Raw genomic sequence first — 14803 nt, 5'->3', positions numbered from 1 at the left:
CTGAGATCATGACCCGAGCCAAAGGCAGACACTTAACTGTCTGAGCCACCCAGGTGCCCTGGATTTGTGACAATTTGAAAAAACTTGCAGATTAACCACATAGCCTAGAAATATTTAAAAAATTTAAGAAAAAGTTAGGTATGTCATAAATGCATAAAATATATCTACATACCAGTCCATCTAATTTACTACCATAAAGTATACACAAGTCTATTATAAAAAGTCAACATTTATTAAACTCCCCCACACAAATACTTGTAGACTGTACATGGTGCCATTTGCAGTGGAAATGTAAACAAATGTAAAGATGCTGTATTAAATCATAACTGCATAAAATTAACTCTAGAACATACTGTACTATTGTTATAATTAAGTAGCCACCTCCTGTTGCTTTTGTGGTGAGCTCAAGTGTTGCTAGTATCCACTAATCATCTCCTTATGAGCAGTGAGTCTCTCTGGTAAATTGCTATTACAAGTAAAAAGTGACCTCTCATGGTTCTCACTGTTAAGTAGTTAAGTTTTGGAGGAGTCAAAAGGTTTACACAGATTTTCAACTCCACAGGGGCGAGGGTGGTTGGTGCCCCTAACCCCTAGGCTCTTCAGGGGTCAGCTGTACTGCATCTACTTAGGCAAGTAAGTGGCCACATGCCCCATGGGCTTCTGGCTAAGACTTGTGCCTAGGACACTCTAACAGGCAAACCACTGTGGCTACTTAGTAAAACATTTTAAGGTTGTTATTCCAAACTCTGTTTTAGTCCACTCATTGACTTGTATTTGAATATTGGGAAAACCCTTTTCTATATGTCACTTTTTGCTGATCGAAATTACCAAGAAATAGGGGCGCCTGGGTGGCTCAGTCGGTTGGGTGATCAATGATTCCTGATTTCAGCTCAGGTCTTGATCTCAGGCTTTCGAGTTCCAGCTACACGTCAGGCTCCGGGCTGGGTGTGGAGCCTACTTAGTAAATAAAGAAATAAGAAATTACCAAAAAATAAATCTTAGCCTTTTGGAATACTAAATGCCAGTCCCAGGATGGCTCTGCTGCCCTGCACTATGCAGCTTCAAATCTTGGGCATTGCCACAAACAACACTATACCCTGCACCTTCTGTCACCCTCCAGGTCAGGGGCTCCTCTAAATCTCCGCTTTCTGTTTTGTCTGGGCCCATGATTTTCATGGACCCAGCATGTCATCTCCACAACAGTAGTAGTGAAGGCTAGTGGGGACTGGAACAATGATAAAATAAGACCTCTTGTTCTTCCCCAGATTAATTTTCTTTCATAGCTTCAGCGGACATTTCAGAACCTGAGGTGCTGCGAGGAGGAGGGCATGGCTAAGGTGAAAATGCCTGATTGTGCCCTGAGGCTGGGATCTGCTCCCAGCCCTGTTGCTATCTTTTTTTTTAAATTACTTTATTTATTTTAAATTTTATTTTATTATGTTAATCACCATACATTACATCGTTTTTGATGCAGTGTTCCATGATTCATTGTTTACATATAACACCCAGTGCTCCACGCAGAATGTGCCCTCCTTAAAACCCATCACCAGGCTAACCCATACCCCCATGCCCCTCCCCCTAGAACCCTCAGTTTGTTTCTCAGAGTTCATCGTCCCTCATGGTTTGTCTCCCCCTGACTCCCCCCTTCATTTTTCCCTTCCTACTATCTTTTTTTTTTTTAACATATAATATACTATTTGCTTCAGAGGTACAGTTGCAATCTTATGTGTGTGACTAGGAGAAAATCCTCTCATGTCCCTTTCAGCACCTTCAGCCATTTCCCCTCTCTACAAATGTAAGATACCTGGTAGGAAGTATTTTGAGCTAATAATAAGAACACTCAATCTTTCCCTGGAAAATCCAAAGTTTTCCTTCCTGCCTTTATTACTTGGCAGCTCCTGGCAAGGCAGCTGGGTTTTCTGCTCTGCTGGGAAATTCCATCAGTGGTCTTGTATCACCTGTGTCTCTCCTGGTTCCCGTCTCTCATTTTAACATTTGATCAAATCCTATTTTCCATGTTGAAGAGTCTTGGCCCCAAATGAGACCAAGGCAACAAGGAGCAAAAGACAGGACGTGGTCTTTCTCTTTGCTGAGTCCTCCCCTGGAAGGATTTAGGGGCTTAAAGTGGGCACATCTCCCTGACTAGACGTTGTACACCCCATTCCAGGTGAAGGTGCTGCTCGGATCAGCTCTTCTAAATAGTTCATATTTCCTGCTCTTGGGTAGTAAAAACAAATTTACAAGTACTATGGGCCCTTGTAAGTTAAAAAGAAAATTCCTTATGCTTCCTCTGAAAACCCTCAATAATCATGTTAAGGAAAAGGGGAAAGTAGTCAGGGACATAAACCTTGGAACAGGACTGACCTGGGTTGGATTCCCCCACCCCCTACTTTCCAGCTGCGGCAATTAATTTTTCTGGTCTTTGGTTTCCTTAACTATAAAAGGGGTTTCCTCATATGATTATTATAAAAATTAAATGAGATAGTGAAGTGCCAGCACAAAGCCAGCCATATAGTTTGATAAAGAGTAGCAATTATTACCCAAGGAGATTGGGTGTATGGCAAGAATAATTAGTTCCTTAATATGGTTTACCTCTTTAGAGGACAAAGTACTATCTGATAAGGGAGAGATCCACCAACAATGGTCCAGTTTGGGAAGCAAAGTCAAAGTACCCACAGTTCTGTGTAGCTGTTCCTTCTCTTCCTTGCAACCTCTTAGTGCTGATGTGCCCCTCTCTCATTCACTTTGTCACCTCATCCAAGCTCATGGCTTCAGATACTGGCACCAGCAATATGCTGATACCTCCCAGATTTGTATCTCTAACACTAACCTTTTACCCTGAATTCCGGACTGATGTATCCAACTACCAATTCCATGTCTCACTTGAATACTAGGCATCACAAATTCAACCTACCACAAACTGAGCTCCTGCTCTTCCTACCACAACTGCTTCGCCCACATTCTTCCCTCTCTGCCCTCATCCCAGTCCATGTCTCCTGTTTCTACTGTTACCACATAGGTAGAAGTACCATCCTCCTGTGGTTGCATTTATTGCAACAGACTCCTAACCAGCTGCACTGCTTCTGCCCTTCCACACAGCAGCCAGAGGGATCGTATTAACATGGACGTGAAGTTATGATATTATTCTATTTAGAGCCCTCCAATGGCTTCCCATCTCCCTCCTTACAGAAACCAACCTCATTTCAGCAGAGATTGTATATCTTGTTAAAGTTTGTTGTCCATCTCCAATAACTACCCCACCCCCATCTCCAGTAGGGCAGCAAATTTTATCAGCTTTGTTCCTGTAGCCCCAGCACCTGATACAGTGCCTGGCACACACACACCCTTCGCACAGTTCTTGAATGAAGGAATGACTTCCAGACAAGATGCCTGAAAAGTGGGAAGATAATTTTAAAGAGTACTTAACCCAACAACCTCCTTTGTCTGCAGATAAGGATGGCTTTACTTTAGAATGCTTTATAGGCTTTTCTTGCAGATTTGTTTGATCCCATGATGTTGAATTTAGGCTATAAAGTCAGGTTACCTTTCCTAAGGGTCCACTGGTAGAGACACCAGTGGCCGGAACCAGCAAGTGTATTGACAGTGTAGATAACCCACCTGGGAAGTTGAGAGCTTGCCATTTGAAGATTAACTGTACGGAGATCCTGGAAGTGAGCTGCAAACTGAAAGCTTTTCCGCTAGATTGGAAGATTTGCAGATAACCTTCCAGTTCTGAGACCTCGCACGTCACTCTTGGCCAGATTTATCGCCTGAGATCTAGCAAGGCCCTGTGGAAGCTGGGTGGATTTTCCCTCATGGGTAGGACTACTGAACCTTTAACGTAGGTGGCATTTGCTTGATATTCTTGAGCGGGGGATGCCTAACTTGGAAACCCCCTCTGAAAGAAAAGGGGACGAGACTCTCTGACTACTGCTGCTCTAATTCAAGTGCTTCTCTCGCACCTATCCTCGGGTCTTAGGCAAAAAGAGCTAAGCGGCTTGTGTGGGCCAGCAGCCACTTCCCCGGAAGGCTTAGGCCAGACAAGTCTCCCTTCCATTGCCTTCACAATGACGGGAAAGGCGCCCTCGAACTAGGCAGATCAAGGCCTGATCTGCGCTCCTGGTGGGGAGCAAAACTTGGGGAGGCCAAGTTAACGGCCGACTGAAAGTCTTGCTCAACTCTATAAAGAGAGCACCGGAAGACGAGCCAGGGCCTAAACAACAACCCCCAGCAGGCCCCGCGGGCCTGGGGAAGCACGCCCTCCCATTGGACGCCGGCGAGCAGCGTGCCCTCACGCCTCGCTTTCGTAGTCAGCCCCGCCCCCCCACCGCGCGCGAGGCACGGCGGGAGTGGAGTCAGCGCGACCTGCCGCTGTACTCTATCTCCCGGCGGGCCGAGCGCTGAAGGCGGCGGCGCGGCGCCTTTGTGGAAGCAGCGGCCGGCGCGGAGGAAGTTCCGGTCTCCGCGACGCTGGGTCGGTGGCGGCGGCTGAGGATTAGGAGGAGCGGGCCGCGGAGGCCGCGCTGCCTCGGTAAGGGTCTGGGGCAGTAGAGAGGGCGTGCCGGAGCCTGCGGGGAAGGAGCGGGCCTGCCAGGCCGCTAGAGAAGTCGCGGGTCCGCGAGGCCTGGAAGCTGCGGCTTCGGTGTCGCGGGGCGACCGCGGCCTCGCTCGGGAAGAAGAGAGCCAAGTGGCGGTGTGGTGAGGGAGGCGCCGCCCTCGGGAGGAACGCCCCGGAACGGTCGCGGGCCCGGGGCGGGGCCCGGCGCGGCGGTAGAATTACCGGTCCAGCCTCGGGGCTGTCGGCTGCGGAGTAGGGGGCTGGCGCGTGGTTACGGTTTGGTGCTTCTGGTCTGCGGACCCGCAGGCGGGCCCTTTCTTCCTCATTTTTTCCTGCTTTTGCAGGAATCTGATCCAGTTCTGAGGCATCGCTCGAGAGGGAGGCCTTCTTGTACCTAGCACGTAGCCTCGTCCTTAGACCAGGCTAGACTGGAGTGGGCTTAGCGGGACCACAGGGTGCGAGAGCTCGAGCTCGGAGCCCGGCACGCGGGACTGTAGAACCTGGAGGCGGGGGAGTGGTCTGGTGGGTTCTGCGCCCGTTGGGAGAATGTGGGAGGAGGGATGTTTCTTCGTATTTACTCTTTAGATTCCTTTTGGCGTTGTAAATCTGTTTTTTTCTTCTAACTTTAGTATTGATGTGCTACTGGATTCAACTCTAGGAGTGCATTTTTTAATAAAAACAAAGGGTCATGTTTTGTAAGGTACATAAACTTTAAGGATAATGGCATTTTTTGCATATTCCAGGTTTTGCATGTGAAGGTCAGAGTTGCTGGATGTAAGTGAAGGAGTTCAGTAGACTCTGATGCGCCTGGTCACTTGGTTCATTTTCTGAACTCTGGATTGTACCCTAGGTTTGTTAGTTTTCAACTTCCTATTGAGTAATGCCACCAGCGTGAATAGCTTATAATGTCAATATCAGCAAAGTTGTGAGGACTGTAGGGAGAGGTATGAAGAACTGATGGGTGCCGGTAGGACTGTCAATGTATAAAGTAACTACTGGCATGTTATTGTTTTGGTGAAACAGACAAGTTGGACCTGAACCTTGTCTAGTTAATTAGCACCTAACTAGGTACTTAACCTATAGGGAAGGTACTAGGTCTCTTTTCTGGACATCTGTAGCACCCTTCTTTATAGAATTGTTACCAGACTTGGGTTTCTTTTGTTGCCTTTAGATTCCTAGGTTGTTGTAGCCTTTCAGAGGACCCTTGTCAAGGCCTGGGTGGGGGAGGTGAGTGGGTGTTACTAAAAGAACTGTTATTGCAGATACTTGAGCAAGGTTATAGTCTTGTGCCAGTGTTTAAATGTACAGACTGCTGTTAATAATCAGATTCAGGGTTGTATTAAAATTAAAACTATCGGAAAGTTCTGAAATTTTAAAGATCATAAATCATTCCTTGATGGACTTTTTTTTAGCCATATACCAAGTGCTTAGAATTTTTCTGCCACACTCCCACAATTATTCTTCATCTCATTTGCTTAGTTAATGGGGCATGTGTTGAATGCATTTTATAACCCTCCTGTCATGCTGTGGGACTCAGAATAGCAGAGTGGATAACTGGGGGAGCTTTAGAATCTGATAGGTTTTGAATCCTTGACTCAACCTCCACTAATTCAGTGACATTGGATAAATTACCTTACTTGAGTTTCCTCATATGTGAAATGAGGTTGTTGTGAGGTTTATGTAATGCCCTTAGAACAGTGCCAGGTGTGCACAAGGTGTTCACTAAATGTTAGCCACCACTGTTGTCTTTTTTTTTTAAATAGCTTTGAGATATAATTTGTAATTCATATGTCATACAATTAACCATTTAAGGTGTATAATTCAATGCTTTTTATATTACATTGCTAATTTCTTTACAGAGTTGTGGTAAATATATTTTGTTACATATGTTGTAACAAATTCTTTTGATCTTTTTTTGATGTTTATTTAAGGAATCTTTACACCCAATATGGGCTGGAACTCATTACCCAGAGATCAAGAGCCACACACTCTTCTGATTGAGCCAGCCAGGCGCCCCTAAGCCATTTTTAAGTGTAAAACTCAGTGCATTAATTACATACACAGTGTAGTGTGTCCATCACCACTCTCTATTTCCAAAACTTTTTCATCACCCCAAACAGAAACTCGGTCCATTAAGCAAGTAACTCTCATTGTTCCTTCCCTGCAGCCTAATGATTTATAGTCTGAAATCACTGTGAATTTGCCTGTTCTAGGTATCCCATATAAGTGAAATCATACAATATTTGTCCTTTTATGTTCAACCTATTTCACTTACCGTAATGTTTTCATGGTCCATTCATGTCATAGCAGGTATCCAAACTTCATTCCTTTTTTTTTTCAAGTTTATTTATTTATCTCTACACCGAACAGAGAGCTCAAACCTACAACCCTGGGATCAAGAGTTGGTCACTCTTCGACTGAGCCATCCAAGCGCCTCAAACTTCATCCCTTTTTTAAAAATTACAAAAAATATATTTTAAAAATTGAGATGTAATTGACATACTCATTCTCTTTTATAGCTGAATAAATATTCCATTGGTGTGAATAGGCCACATTTGTTATCACTTCATTTGTTGGTAGACAAGTGTGTTGTTTCCACCTTTTGACTGTTGTGAATCATGCTGCTATGAACGTGGGCATGTGCATATTCTGGATATTAATCTTTTATCAGATATGTGATTTGCAAATATTTTCTCCCAATTTGTGGGGTGCCTTTTTACTCTGTTGAGTGTTCTTTGATGCAGAAGAGTTTTTCATTTTGATGAAGTCTAATTTGCCTGTTTTTCTTTTGTTGACTGTGCCTTTGGTGTCATAGCCTAGAGATCGTTGCCAAATCCAATGGATGAAGCATTTCCCCTATTATTGTAAGAGTTTTATAGTTTTAGCACTCACATTTAGATCTTTGATCCATTTTGAGATAATTTTGGTATGTGGTGTTAGGTAAGGTCCCACTTCATTCTTCTGCACTTGGATATCCAATTTTCCTATGAGCATTTGTTGAAAAGGCTGTCTTTTCCCCTTGATAGTCTTGGCACCCTTGTTGAAAAGATCCTGACCATATATGTAAGAATTTATTTCTGGTTTCTTTGTTCCACTGATCTGTGTGTGTCCATATACCAATACCACACTGTTTTGATAACTGTAGCTTTGTAGTAGGTTTTGAAATTGGGAAGTGTGTCTCCTCCAACTGTGTTCTTTTTCAAGATTGTTTTGGCCATTCAGAGTCCTTTGAAATTTCCATATGAATTTCAGGGTGGGTTTTTTCTAAGCATTGGCTTTAGAATCAGATGGTCTTGAGTTTGTATATTGGCTTTTTCTCCTATTAGTTATATTGTTTTGGGTCAGGTTTCAACCTATTTGAGCCTTAGTTGCATGGTCTATAAAGTGGGAATAGTAACTTAGTTTACCCTACAGAAGACTTGTGATGATTAAATGAGAGAACCCATATAAAGTACTAAACTGTGGTAGAGTTAGCAGTCAGCTATGCTTGTCTTTATCACTCTCATTTTGGACAGTAGGATTAGACATACTCAGGAAGGTCCTTTCCAGCTTAACGTTATTATGATTTTTTTTTTTAAGATTTTATTTATTTATTTGACAGAGAGAGACACAGCGAGAGAGGGAATACAAGCAGGGGGAGTGGGAGAGGGAGAAGCAGACTTCCTGCTGAGCAGAGAGCCTGATGTGGGACTCAATCCCAGGACTCTGGGATCATGACCTGAGCCGAAGGCAGATGCTTAACGACTGAGCCACCCAGGTGCCCCCGTTGTTATGATTTTAAAAACCTGAGCGTAGTAGCATTAGTAGTAATATTGATTACATTGTTTTTTGTTTGTTTTATAGATTTTATTTATTTATTTGACAGAGAGAGAGAGAGACAGCGAGAGAGGGAACACAAGCAGGGGGAGTGGGAGTGGGAGAGGGAGAAGCAGGCTTCCTGCCGAGCGGGGAGCCTGATGCGGGGCTCGATCCCAGGACCCTGGGATCATGACCTGAGCTGAAGGCAGATGCTTAACATACTGAGCCACCCAGGCGCCCCGATATTTATTACATTGTTTTAAAATTGTTCAAAACTTTTTTTGGAGACATAGTTTACATATCATAAAATTCCTTCATCTGTAAGTGTTCAGTTTGATGTAATCATCACCACTGTTCAGATTTAGAATATTTCCAGCACCTCAAAACATTCCTTAGCTCCAGTTTGTTGTTTATCCCCACTTCTCCAACTGCAAGTCCTAATATCCACTGATTTGCTTCCTGTCTCTGTAGTTTAATGTTTTCTAGAAATTTCATATAATTGGAATTATACAGTTCTCAGTCTTCTGTGTCTGGCTTATTTCACTTGCAATGTTTTTTTAGGTTCATCTGTGTTGTTGCATTCTTTTTTATGGTATATTTTTTTTGGTTCAGCCATTCACTTATTAGTGGACATTTGGACTATTTCCAGTTTGGGACTATTATGAACAATGGGGCTATGAATATGATTGCTTCTTATGCATGATCTCATTTACACCTGACAGTAATCATACGAGGTAGGTACCATTATTCCAATAGTATAGGAGAGCTTTGAGACATATAGAAGTTAAATAACTTGTCAAAGGTGCAATAGTTAGAAAACTGGGGTTTTGATTCAAATCCAGGCATTCTAACTCTAAAACACATGCACTGTGGGGTGCCTGAGTGGCTCAGTTGGTTAAGCGTCTGCTTTCGGGTCAGGTCATGATCCCAGGGTCCTGGAATAGAGCCCTGCATCAGGCTCCCTGCTCAGCGGGGAGTCTGCTTCTCCCTCTCCCTGCCACTCCCCCTGCTTGTGCGCACGCGCTCTCTCTCTCTCTCTCTCCGTCAAATAAATAAGATCTTTAAAAAAATAAAGTAAAACACATGCACTAGGCCAGTGGTTTTGAAATCTTTTTATTCTTGGACCACCTAAAATTAAAAAAAATTTTCCCCCTAAAATTTTGAAAAACTTATTACCACCTTGCACGTTTTTTTTTTAAAGATTTTATTTACTCATTTGAGACAGAGAGATAGAGAGCATGAGCAGGGGGAGAGGCAGAGGGAGAGGGAGAAGCAGGCTTCCTGCTGAGCCAGGAGCCCGACATGGGGCTCGATCCCAGGACCCTGAGATCATGACCTGAACCAAAGATCATGATCTCAGATGGATGCCCAACCACCTGAGCCATCCAGGCGCCCCGCACCTTGTACATTTTTAAGTTAGCATTAGTGCCTTAACATTTTTATCATAAATGGCTGAAAAGGATGTATTTCCTTGCATAATATATATTGTATGTATGCTTTATACATACACACACACACACACACACACACACACACACACACACACACACACACACAGACCTTGGAGTTGCAGACTTAATTTATGGAAAATGCCATATAATCTAATTGGCAAATCAGATTTTTAATGTCAGTTGTTTAGCCAAATCAGACTGCATCAATGGGAATGCATTCAAATCTCAATGATTTTCTAAATAAACTCTTAAAGTAATAATAGCTAACATTTACTGAGCATTTTATTTATTGACTACTGTTCTAATGGATTTGCATTGTCATTCTTTTTTTTTAAGATTTTATTTATTTATTTGACAGAGACAGCGAGAGAGGGAACACAAGCAGAGGGAGAGGGAGGAGCAGGCTTCCCACTGAGCAGGGAGCCCGACGCGGGGCTCGATCCCAGGATCCTAAGCAGAGTATGTCCAGAGATGGCACTTTTAGCCCTTTTCCACTACACTCTACTGCCTTACAAAACTCACTCTTGAACTGGGAGCCTGACTGTAATTTGCTGGTATAAGGAACCAGGATATAAGAATATTTAAACCCTGGGGAATTTCTGTTTATTTATTTATTAGAGAGAGAGAGTGTGTGTGCGCACAAGCAGGGGGAGCGGGAGAGGGAGAAGCAGGCTCCCCGCTGAGCAGGGAGCCCCACATGGGGCTCAATCCCAGGACCCCGAGATCATGACCTAAGCCAAAGGCAGATGCTTAACTGACTGAGCCACCCAGGCACCCCGGGAAATTTTTTTCTTTTTTTTTTTTTAAGATTTTATTTATTGGGGTGCCTGGGTGGCTCAGTTGGTTGAGCGGCTGCCTTCGGCTCAGATCATGATCCTGGGGTCCTGGGATTGAGCCCCACGTCCAGCTCCCTGCTCAGCGGGGAGCCTGCTTCTCCCTCTCCCTCTGCCTACTTGTGCTCTCTATCTCTCTGTCAAATAAATAAATAAAATCCAAACATTTAAGATTTTATTTATTTATTTGACAGAGAGACACAGCGAGAGAGGGAACACAAGCAGGGGGAGTGGGAGAGGGAGAAGCAGGCTCCCCACTGAGCAGGGAGCCCGACACGGGGCTCGATCCCAGGACCCCGGGATCATGACCTGAGCCGAAGGCAGATGCTTAACGACTGAGCCACCCAGGCGCCCCAAGGGAAATTTCTATTTATAAGAAAAAGCAGCTCTAATGAAATATTTAAATGTCTTCCTGCAGTAATAAAGCTTAATTTGTACATGACTTTGAGATTCCTATGAGATAGCCAAGTGGTGATTTCTGGCACGCAATTTGGACTTTATAGGGGAAGTCTAGGCAGAAGCTAGAGATGTGGAAATTATCATTGTAGAGATGGTAGTTATTGTTGTTAAATTGAGAAGATGCAGTTGCCCATGTCTAGTCAGCTTTGGCTGCTATGACAAAGTAACATGGACTGGGTGACCTGAATAGTAAAATTTATTTCTCACGGTTCTGAAGACAGGGAAGTTCACGGTCAAGGTGCCTTTTGATTTGGTTCCTGGTGAAGATCCTTTGCAGAAAGCTACCTTCTTGCTGTATCTTTATATGGCTGAGAGAAAAATCATTTCTTTTGTCTTTTCTTATAAGGGCACTAATCCCATTCATGAGGGCTCCACTCTCATGACCCAGTTACCTCTCAAAGCCCCCACCTCTGAATACCATCACATTGAGGATTAGGGCTTCAACATAAGAATTTGGAGGGTGTGTACAAACATTCAGTCCATAGCACCTAGGGATGGCGTGTGGATCAAAAACAGCGCTAAGAAACAGTGTGGAGCCTTGGGGGATTAGCAATATTTGGTGGACATTTATTTAAATAATATTTGAAGTTTTTGTATTTGTGCGTGTGTGTGTGTGTATTTTTGCACGAGAAAGACTTGAGTGTTTATAAGCAAAAAAGAAGCAGTCAGCAGAATGGTAATATGGGCAAAAAAAGTTGAGTGATAGAGCAATATAAGGGTAGGTTCTTCAAACTACAATCTTCAACCTATGGGGTACACAAAAACATTCCAGGGAGAATGTGGGCATATGTATATGTATATTTTTATTTATTATTTATTTAATTTTTTTTTAAGATTTTATTTATTTGACAGAGACACAGCGAGAGAAGGAACACAAGCAGGGGGAGTGGGAGAGGGACAAGCAGGCTTCCTGCGGAGCAGGGAGCCTGACGTGGGGCTCGATCGCAGGACCCTGGGATCATGACCTGAGCCAAAGGCAGATGCTTAACAACTGAGCCACCAGGTGCCCCTGTATATGTATATTTTTAAAGATTTATTTATTTTATAGAGAAAGAATGCGTGAGCAAGGGGAGGGCAGAGGCAGACTCTGCACTGAGTGTGGAGCCTGACGTGGGGCTTAATCTCACAACCCTGAGATCATGACCTGAGCCCCCAAATCAAGAGTCAGATGCTCAACTGACTGAGCTACCCAGGCACCCTTGCATATGTATAGATTTAAAGGAATCAGTGTGTAAAACTTTACCTTCCATAAATATTCTTCTAAGAATGAATCTTGTTTCTAAATGTAAGAACTAGGGGCGCCTGGGTGACTCGAATGGTTAAGTGTCTGCCTTTGGCTCAGCTCATGGTCTCCCGATCCTGGGATTGAGCCCCACGTCATCGGGCTCCTGGCTCAGCGGGGTGTCTCCTTCTCCCTCTTACCCCTGCGCCTGCTCATGCTCTCTCCCTCTCTCTCTCAAATGAATAAATAAAATCTTAAAAAAAGAAAAAGAACTAAAACCATAAAACTCTTACAAGAAAACAGGGGGAAATCGTCATGTATTGGATTTGAAAATGATCTCCTGGGTATGACACCAAATGCATAGTCAACAGAAGAAAAAATAGACAAATTGGACTTCATCAAAACTTTCCTTCACCAAAGAACACTGTCAACAGAATAAAAAGGCACCCCCACAGAATGGGAAAAAATATTTGTAAATCACATATCTGATAAGAGATTAATATCCAGAATATAGAGAAAGCTTCTAAACTCAACAACAAAAATACAACCTGATTCAAAAATGGGCAAAGGACTTCAATAGACATTTCTCTAAAGAAGGTTATACAGATGGCCAATATGTCCAGGGAAAGATGCTCAACATCATGAATGATTAGGGAAGTGCAAATCAAAATGACAGTGTGATGCCACTTCACACCCATTAGGATGACAATGATCAAAACAACAATAACAAAACACCTCCAAAACAGAAAATAACAATTGTTGGTGATGGTGTGGAGAAATTGGAACTTGTATTATTTTCCTAGGACTGCTATAACTTGATACCACTGATGGGGTGGCTTAAATAACAAATGTATTTTCTCTCACTCTGGAGGCTAACGTCTAAGATCAAGGTGTCAGCAGTGTTGGGTTTTGGTGAGGCCTTTCTCCTTGGCTTGCAGAAGGTTGCCTTCTTGCTGTGTCCTCATACAAACTTTCTTCTGTGCATGCATTCCTAGTGTCTCTTCTGACACCAGACCTGTTGGATTCAGGTCCCACTCTTAAGACCTCTTAACTTACGTCCTTAAAGGTCCTCTCTTCAAATACAAGCCCATTGGGAGCTAGGAGTTCAGCATATGAATGGGGTGGGGAGGGGCACAGTTCAGTCCATCGACAGAACCCTTGTGCTCTGTTGCTGGAAATGGAGAATAGAGAAACTGGTGTGGAAAACGGTATGGTGATTCCTCATAAATTAAAAATAGAATTACCAGGTGATCCAGCAATTCCACTTTTTTTTTTTTAATTTATTTATTTGACAGAGAGAGACAGCAAGAGAGGGAACACAAGCAGGGGGAGTGGGAGAGGGAGAAGCAGGCTTCCTGCCAAGCAGGGAGCCCGATGTGGGGCTTGATCCCAGGACCCTGGGATCATGACCTGAGCCGAAGGTAGACGCCTAATGACTGAGCCACCCAGGTGGCCCTCCACTTTTTTTTTTTAAGATTTTTTTTATTTATTCAGGGGCACCTAGGTGGCTCGGTTAGGTAAGCATCTGCTTTTGGCTCAGGTCATGATCTCGGGGTCCTGGGATTGAGCCCCCATCGGGCCCCCGGCTCAGCGGGGAGCCTGCTTCTTCCTCTCTGTCTGCTGCTCCCCCTGCTCATGCTCTCTCTCTTTCTCTATCTCAAATAAATAAATAAAATCTTAAAAAAAAAAAGATTTTATTTATTCATTTGTTAGAGAGAGAGAACACAAGCAAGGGGAGCGGGAGGCTTGATCCCAAGACCCTGGGATCATGACCTCAGTGGAAGGCAGACGCTTAACTGACTGAGCCACTGAGGTGCCCCTAAAGCACCAATTCCATATTTGGGTGTATGTCCAAAAGAATTGAAAGCAAAATCTCAAAGAGATTTGTACACCCAGGTTTGTTATTCACAGTAGCCAAAAGATGGAAGTAACCCAGGTGTCCCATCAGTGGATGAGTGGATAAACAAAATGTGGTGTATACATACAATGCAATATTACTCAGCCTTAAAAAGTAATGAAATTCTGGGACTTCTGGGTGGCTCAGTCAGTTAAGCGTCCAACTCTTATTTCCACTCAGGTCACGCTCTAGGGGTTGTGAGGTTGAGGTTGAGTCCTGCATTGGGTTCCATGCTGGGCATGAGGCCTGCTTGAGATTCTCTCCCTCTGCCCCTCCCACCCCCCTCTCCTCTCTCTTTCTCTTTAGGGGAAAAAGATATATATATCTTTTTAAAAAAGTAATGAAATTCTAATAGATCCTGCAATGTGGCTGAACGTTTAAGATATGCTAAGTGAAATAAGCCAATCATAAAAGGACAAATATCATATGGTTCCACTAGTAGGATGAGGTACATAGAGTAGTCAAAATCAGAGAGACAGAAAATAGAATGGTGGTTGCCAGGGACTGGGTTGAGAGGGGAATGAGGAATTACTGTTTAATGAGTATAAATTTTCAGTTTTGCAAGATGAAAAAAGATCTGTGGAT

At 43.6% G+C, this 14803-nt stretch overlaps 1 protein-coding gene across 3 annotated transcripts in view; it reads left to right on the top strand.

Moving 5' to 3' along the window:
- Positions 1–4375: 4375 nt before the first annotated feature.
- The window catches only part of RBM6 (RNA binding motif protein 6), a 101472-nt gene continuing 91044 nt past the window's right edge, over positions 4376–14803 (top strand). For 2 of the 3 annotated variants that reach the window (XM_088028315.1, XM_028124288.2), the window contains exon 1: positions 4376–4531. The gene's annotated coding sequence lies outside the window, so the exon portion shown is untranslated. The remainder of the gene's footprint in view (positions 4532–14803) is intronic. The other variant, XM_088028320.1, reaches the window with a different exon arrangement.

Source organism: Eumetopias jubatus, unplaced genomic scaffold (assembly GCF_037043125.1).
Source record: "Eumetopias jubatus isolate StellerSeaLion01/CBP00866 unplaced genomic scaffold, mEumJub1_p1.0 scaffold_1, whole genome shotgun sequence".
Taxonomy (NCBI): domain Eukaryota; kingdom Metazoa; phylum Chordata; class Mammalia; order Carnivora; family Otariidae; genus Eumetopias; species Eumetopias jubatus.
This window is presented reverse-complemented; position numbering and strand designations above follow the sequence as displayed.